The 7,159-nt window shown below is 34.3% G+C and overlaps 1 long non-coding RNA gene across 1 annotated transcript; it reads left to right on the top strand.

Moving 5' to 3' along the window:
- The first annotated feature begins 3,516 nt into the window (after positions 1–3,516).
- Positions 3,517–4,495, top strand: LOC149416923 (uncharacterized). The gene is made up of 3 exons (XR_016303391.1): positions 3,517–3,708; positions 4,039–4,129; positions 4,234–4,495. It is a non-coding gene; the product is annotated as an uncharacterized LOC149416923 (long non-coding RNA).
- The last annotated feature ends 2,664 nt before the right edge of the window (positions 4,496–7,159 follow it).

Raw genomic sequence — 7,159 nt, 5'->3', positions numbered from 1 at the left:
TGCAAAAACCAAAGCAAAATTGATTATGACAATCGACTCGTCTTTATATGTTCACGTAAAAGATGCTACATCCAGTAAAGAGTTATGGGATAAATTAAAAAAATTATTCGACGACAACGGATTTTCACGGAGAATAAGTTTGCTGAGAAATTTAATTTCGATTCGCCGAGAGAATTGCAGTTCGATGACGTCTTATGTGACGCAGATTATCGATACAGCACAGAAGCTTTCAGGAACGGGATTCGAAATTAATGACACATGGACAGCATCATTGCTACTCGCTGGTTTGCCAGATCGTTTCTCGCCGATGGTTATGGCATTAGAACATTCAGGAATTCCTATAACGACAGACTCCATAAAAACAAAATTGTTAGATATGGATTCAGCAAGTCATGACGGGAGTGAAGTTAGCGGAGCTTTAGCAATTCGTTCAACTTCAAAGTACAAAGGAAAAAATAATACGAATATGTCTATGGCCAGCAAAAGTTATGTTGGCAGCAATGGCAGCACTGGCTTGTCAAAGTCAAACGTCAACAAGCATATAAAGTGCTACAGATGTAAACAAATCGGGCATTACAAGAACCAGTGTACAAATACAGAAAATAACTTGTCAAATCAGATAAATAAGGATCGAATGCAGTCTAATGCGTTTAGCGCAGTGTTCCTGAGTGGAAATTTTAACAAAGACGATTGGTATATCGACTCGGGCGCGAGTGTACATCTGACAGCAAATGAAAGTTGGATTATAAATGCGCAGTATGAACAAGAAAAAATAATTGTTGTCGCAAACAGTGAAAAGGTGTCAGTATTGTGTTCTGGCGATGTAAAAATCATGACTAAAACAGATAATCATGAGTATGACATCATGGTGAAAAACGTATATTGTGTACCAAGTCTAACAACGAATTTATTATCTGTTAGCCAACTGATTATGAAAGGCAACCGTGTATCTTTCACTGGAAATGGTTGTTCAGTTTATAATAAAAATAACGAGTTGGTTGCTACGGCAGTGTTGGTCAATTGAGTATATAAAGTGAATTTGCTAAAACAAGACTGTTTAGCAGCATCAGTTGTGTCAGGAATGACTTGGCATCGAAGGTTAGGACACATAAACAAAGATTATTTGAATCAGATGGAAAAAGCTGTGCATGGTATGTCACTTGATAAAAAAGTTGACATAAGCAAATCTTCATGCACAACATGTTGTGAAGGCAAACAATGCCGGTTACCTTTTAAGAGCAGTGGCCAACGAAGCAGTAATCTCCTAGATATTGTGCACACAGACATATGTGGGCCTATGGAGAATGTGTCTATGGGCGGCTCGAGATACTTCTTGTTATTTGTTGATGATCATAGTAGGATGACATTTGTTTATTTCTTAAAACACAAAAATCAGGCTTTGAAGTATTTCAAGATTTTTAAAACTAAGGTGGAAAATCAAACAAAAAAAACAATAAAAGTATTAAGGCGACACAATACCCTGATAACGGGGATTTGCCCCGACGCTCACATTTTAATTATTTCTGATGAGCTTATTACTAAAATCTTAAATGTTTCTCGAGGGATTCGAAGGGATGCAAGTTATTTATATTTAAGATGAATAAAAACAGGACCTTACTATTAAATATATTATGTAAAACGATAAGTACATTATATTAAATGTAAAATGTTGTAAGATAAGCGGCAAGTACCAGATTTTATTTTTCTAGACGATGAATTAGTAACTTCCCGACGAATCCCTCAAAAAAGATTAGAGATTTTATTAATGTATTCATACGAATTAATTAAAATAAAAACACGCGCGAAAATTCAATTTCTGGCCAGATACACAAAAATCAACCGCCAGAACTTCAAAACTCTGGATTATGCGTAGTATATTTGTGTGCGCGTTGACAAGGAGTTACTACGTATTGATTCAGACGCCGTCAAAGTTCCGGCCTGTAAGGTTGTGTGTCGCCCGGCCCGTCGCTTCGGTCATTTCTTTTACGTATTTTATAATTTAATCAAACGATTACTTTGAAATCTATTAGTGAAATTTTCTGTTTTTTATAATTTAACTTCTTCCTCAAGTGAGTATATGTTTCACCAATATAAAAGAATACATTATATTTTTTTCAATTGTTTATTCTTAAAATGTGTACAGTGGTTATGTTTCAGATAAATTTGGACATTGTTAAAAAAATATGAAAACAGTTTATTTAGTAGAAGTTTTTTAATTCTTAAGTTTCTTTATTTTAATAGTTAAATATTACCTTAAATATTTTTTTTCGTAAAAAGTATTTCAAATATAATAATTATAAACAGTGTAGTTTCTTTTTACATATAAATTATATTATTTGGCTTTCAGTCACACCAATTTTTGGGCACGGAAAAATTGGAACTGATTGTGAAGAACTCAGACATGCTATAAATACCTAATATAATATTTTAACAAAAATTAAATGCGTAAATGTGTAGGCACTTGAGAAAAAAGATGACACTAAAGTATTGTCGTTATGTTATTATGTATCATTTCTAGCCCAAGTAGACTTTTTTACTATTAATCCGTTTTTTACGACACTTGGCGAGCTGGCTGGCAATCAGCGGCACAGAATGTTATAGAGTGGCCCCTTCACTAGAATCGTTTTCCTTTATTTACGCCCTACTGGGCTTTTACATAAATTTCTAATTATACAGTCATGTTAGTTGTAACAATGGTATATCTAATAAATTATGGTAAAATAAAAGGAGTTTTTTACTAAGGAGTGGTATTCTCTTATATTTCAATTAAGTGTTTGTGAAGAGTTCGTTTCATTACTAATACTCCAGGGCAATTAACGATTCGCGATCGTAATTATTCCGGTAGTCCCAATTTTTTTTATATATTTTATAAACTGGTCCCCTGATGTAAAATATGAATTTCCGACCTTGGCACACCTGTGCTCGCGCCGCCATTTTGAAAAAAACCGGCCGAAATCGCTCCAAAATCTAGTTTTTCCAAAATATCTCATTCCCAATGCAAATTTCGGCCAAATTAGCTAGACAATTAAAGTAGAAAATAAAATTACTTACAACTTTTGAGAAAACAATTTTCTTCAATCTCTAATAGGTACCGAGGTAGAAAGTCATAAAGGTGCGTATATTTTTGAAAAAAACAAGTTTTTTGCGCGACTAGCTTTGGTTTTTTGTAAATATCTCGTTTCCAGTACAATTTTGTGAAAAAATTATTGATACTAATTTTGTAGAAAATAAAATTTCATAAAATAAATAGGTATTTAATTTATGTGTTTTAACTCTAATACGTATCCAAGCTCTAATCCACCAAAACCAGTTAAATTACCCAAAAACAAATTTTTGAAATTCGAAAGTTTTTTTTCCATAAAACAAAAACTCTACATCGAAAGTTTTTCTCCATACAGAAAATTAGACATATGTCACCTATAAAGTACCTAAAGTCATTCGAATATTAAAAAGAGTCATTAATCTTTTAAGTTTAGATTGTTAGATCATTTGTTGTAGATAGAATTGTGCAATTATCTCCCCAAGTTACTGCACTTACTTACGTTGAAATGATTTTCAAATTTAAGGTAAAATTGAACCAATTTATAATAAATCTCTTGGCTAATATATACTTACGTTTCAGTTAAATATGGGAAAACAGAAGACAAAAGGAGTTTTATCCCGAACAAAATTACGGCACCAAGGAAAATGTTTAGCGGAATGGAGAAGGTACTACTTAAATACACACATAAAAGTAGATCTTTGGGATACATTTTTTACAGAACATAATTGTACAATGTCAGCTTAAATAATTTTATATATATAGATATATACATATATACGCAGTCGATAAACTTCTGAGCATATTGAATTTGGAGTATAAGAAGTAAATTAATTTTGATTTCCGGTGACATATTTTTATTTTTACCGAAATGCAGTTTTTACACCAAATAAGCTCAGGAATCGTTGGTGAAAGTTTGTCGGGCATGTCTTAATACATCTCTAAATAATTAGGGAATAGAGACAGTTTAAATAATTAACAAGTATTTCTCATTTTAGGAAAAATTCCGCAAGACTTCATCCAGATAATATTGCAAATAATAAAGAAAATACGAGTATTGTGTTAAACGCTATACCGACACTCAACATGGTAATTTTTTCACAATTTCTGTAAATATAAAGTAAATAATATTAATTTTATATGATTAAATAAGCGCTCTAAAAAAATTAACAAAAACTGACATTATTTTTCAGCACGGACCAGAGATGAATGAACCTGAAAAGTTTTCACTATTTGCTGGCTCTAGTTCTTATGACACTAACGTGCATGCCGTTTCCAGCCCAAACCTTAAAGTAAGAACACTTTATTTTAAAACAAGACTAGCTCAGTTTGTAGAAACCAGCCACCGCAGATTTACCTTGAAGGCAGCCATTTGTTTGTTTTGCCAAATATAATATAATGACCGTACATATTTACATGCAAAGCTTCCAACAAATAGTCTTCTGACAGGATGTACAAGAGACTACACCAGATACAAACGCCTGGGATTCCTCAACTTTCGGGCTTAGCACTCATGATATTGAAGTTGATTCCTTCCCAATTTCATACGAGGTATGTAAAAGCAATATAAAGAGAAACATAGTTGAATAGAAAATTCTATTTTATATGTTTGAATGATGATCATTTTACGCTGAAGAAGTAATGTGAAAATATACTTTTTTTTCTTTTAGGTGGAAGTTTGTCAACCGTTCAAGACTGAGATGTTGATTGAAGGCCGTAGATTGGTTAACGTTGATATGTTTCTAAAAAAACTCAAAATATTTAGTCAACATTGCGAAAATTTTGGATGTAGTCTAAGAAATTTGGAAATAGTAAGCGAAAAAAGAACTGGTCTTATTTCTAAATTTACAATAAAATGCAATTTTTGCAATTATCAAAGCTTTCTTTCGACCGATGATGATTGTGCATCTTTGGATCTTAATAGATGTGCGGTGTCTGGGATTATGGCAATTGGTGGGGGACAGTACCAGTTGGAGGAGTTTTTAGCAGCAGTAGACATACCAACAATGTCTCCAAAACTGTATACGAAAATACATTCAGAAGTATCTGAAAAATGGCAGGAAACTTCTATCGATTGTATGGCGTTGGCAGCTGCTGAAGAAAGGGATGCAGCATTAAAAGAAGGAAGAGTCAACAAAAATGGAACCGCCATGATTGACGTGATTGCAGATGGATCCTGGGGTAAGAGATCATACCGAACAAACTATTCCTCTTTGTCAGGAGCAGCGGCAATTATTGGAAAGAAGTTTGGAAAGGTATTGTTTATGTCAGTTCGTAACAAATATTGTTGTATTTGCGCTCGAGCAGAAAAAAAAGCCACTGAACCTAAAGGACATGTATGTTTTAAAAATTACACCGGCTCTTCAAGCGGCATGGAGTCAGATATTCTTCTCGAGGGTTTTAGGGAATCGATTAAAGAATACAACTTAATTTATGCTCGGCTAGTATCAGATGGAGACTCCAGCACGTATTCCAAAATATTGCAGGCCCGACCTTACTTGGACAATACAGTGGAAAAGATCGAATGCAGAAATCACGTGTTACGTAACTTTTGTACAAAACTACGCTCTCTTGTCACTGACACAAAATATCCCAAGAATTTGAGAAAATTATTGAGCATTAGTAATATTATGTCTCTCCGTAAGGCTGTTACCTGTTCAATCAAATACAATAAAATTTCTAACATTCCCTTGTCGAAAAAAATCGAAAATTTGCGTAAAGACATTATAAATTCACCCTATCACGTTTTCGGAAACCATGACAAGTGTAGAAATTATTTTTGTTCTGCGGAAAAGACGGGTGACTCCAGTTTATTGAAGATGCTTAAAGGAAGCCCGCTGTGGCTAAGAATCGTTTTGATAACATCTGCTGTCAGTGCACATGCACGCAGTCTCATACACGATGTGGATAGCAATGTCGTTGAACGATTTAATGGCATAATCGCCAAGTTCATAGGTGGAAAGAGGATAAATTTTGCAATGAGGCAGTCCTATGAGGCACGATGCCATGGTGCTGTGGTTTCTTTTAATACAAGAGCCCCACTGTGCAATTTACAAAAATCTTTTTATCATAATCCTAGCACACGTGTGAAAATTCTTGAAGCCAAACGTCAAAAAAGAGTATTGAATACACAACGGTATATGAGGAAAAAGAATCGTGTTCTTCAACAAATGTCTAAAAATGAAGAAATTCATGGTGTCAATGTCAAGCAACCAGATATACTACCAGAATGTTTCCAGAAGAGCAAAGAAGAATTTCTTTTGAATTTAAGAGAAAATATTATAAACCGGGACAAAATCCAAAAAGAAACCATTTTGCAGAGAGATTCTGGTGAATGGTTGCAACTAAGGCGGAATATGTTAACGGCTTCCTTATTCGGAACTGTAGTCAAAAGAAGGGAAGATATTAACTGCGGACCGCTAGTGAAAAACTTGTTAAATCCAAAAAGTCTGTTAAATGTAGCAGCCATTCGGCATGGAATCGACAGTGAAAAGGTGGCTCTTCAACAACTGTCCGTTCAAGAAAATGTGACAATTAGTCCTTGTGGACTGTACATTGATTTGGAGTACCCGTTTTTAGGCGCTTCGCCGGACGGCGTTACCGAGGATATGGTTGTAGAAGTAAAATGTCCAATAACAGCATTTAAAATGGGATTAGACGAAGCTATACGTAAAAGAAAACTAACTTTTTGGAAATTAATTAAAGGCCAGCTGGTCATCAATAAACAACACTCGTGGTATTACCAAATACAAGGACAACTCCGTGTCACAGGCAAAGAAAAGTGTTTGTTCGGCCTTTGGACTGGAAAAGAAAATACAATGAAAGTAGAATATATCAGAAAGGACGATGCATTTTGGAAACAATGTATGGAAACAAAGTTGATAAGATTTTACATGGATTGTCTACTACCGGAACTCCTTGATTCCCGTTTAATGCGAAATATGCCAATCAAAGAACCTCAGTTTATAGTTGAAGCTATGCAATTGCGCCAACTTAAAAAAAGTAGGATAAATACGAAGACATGTAAATTGACTTCCACTACGAAACAAACACAATGCCAACCAAATGAATCTGAAAAGCTATTTGTCAACGCAGAACATTTGATCTTTCCAAACGAAG

This window comes from Hesperophylax consimilis, chromosome 16, assembly GCF_061612785.1.
Source record: "Hesperophylax consimilis isolate HC1 chromosome 16, BYU_Hcon_1.0, whole genome shotgun sequence".
NCBI lineage: Eukaryota > Metazoa > Arthropoda > Insecta > Trichoptera > Limnephilidae > Hesperophylax > Hesperophylax consimilis.
The sequence above is the reverse complement of the archived record's forward strand: the minus strand, read 5'-3'. Positions and strand labels throughout refer to the sequence as shown.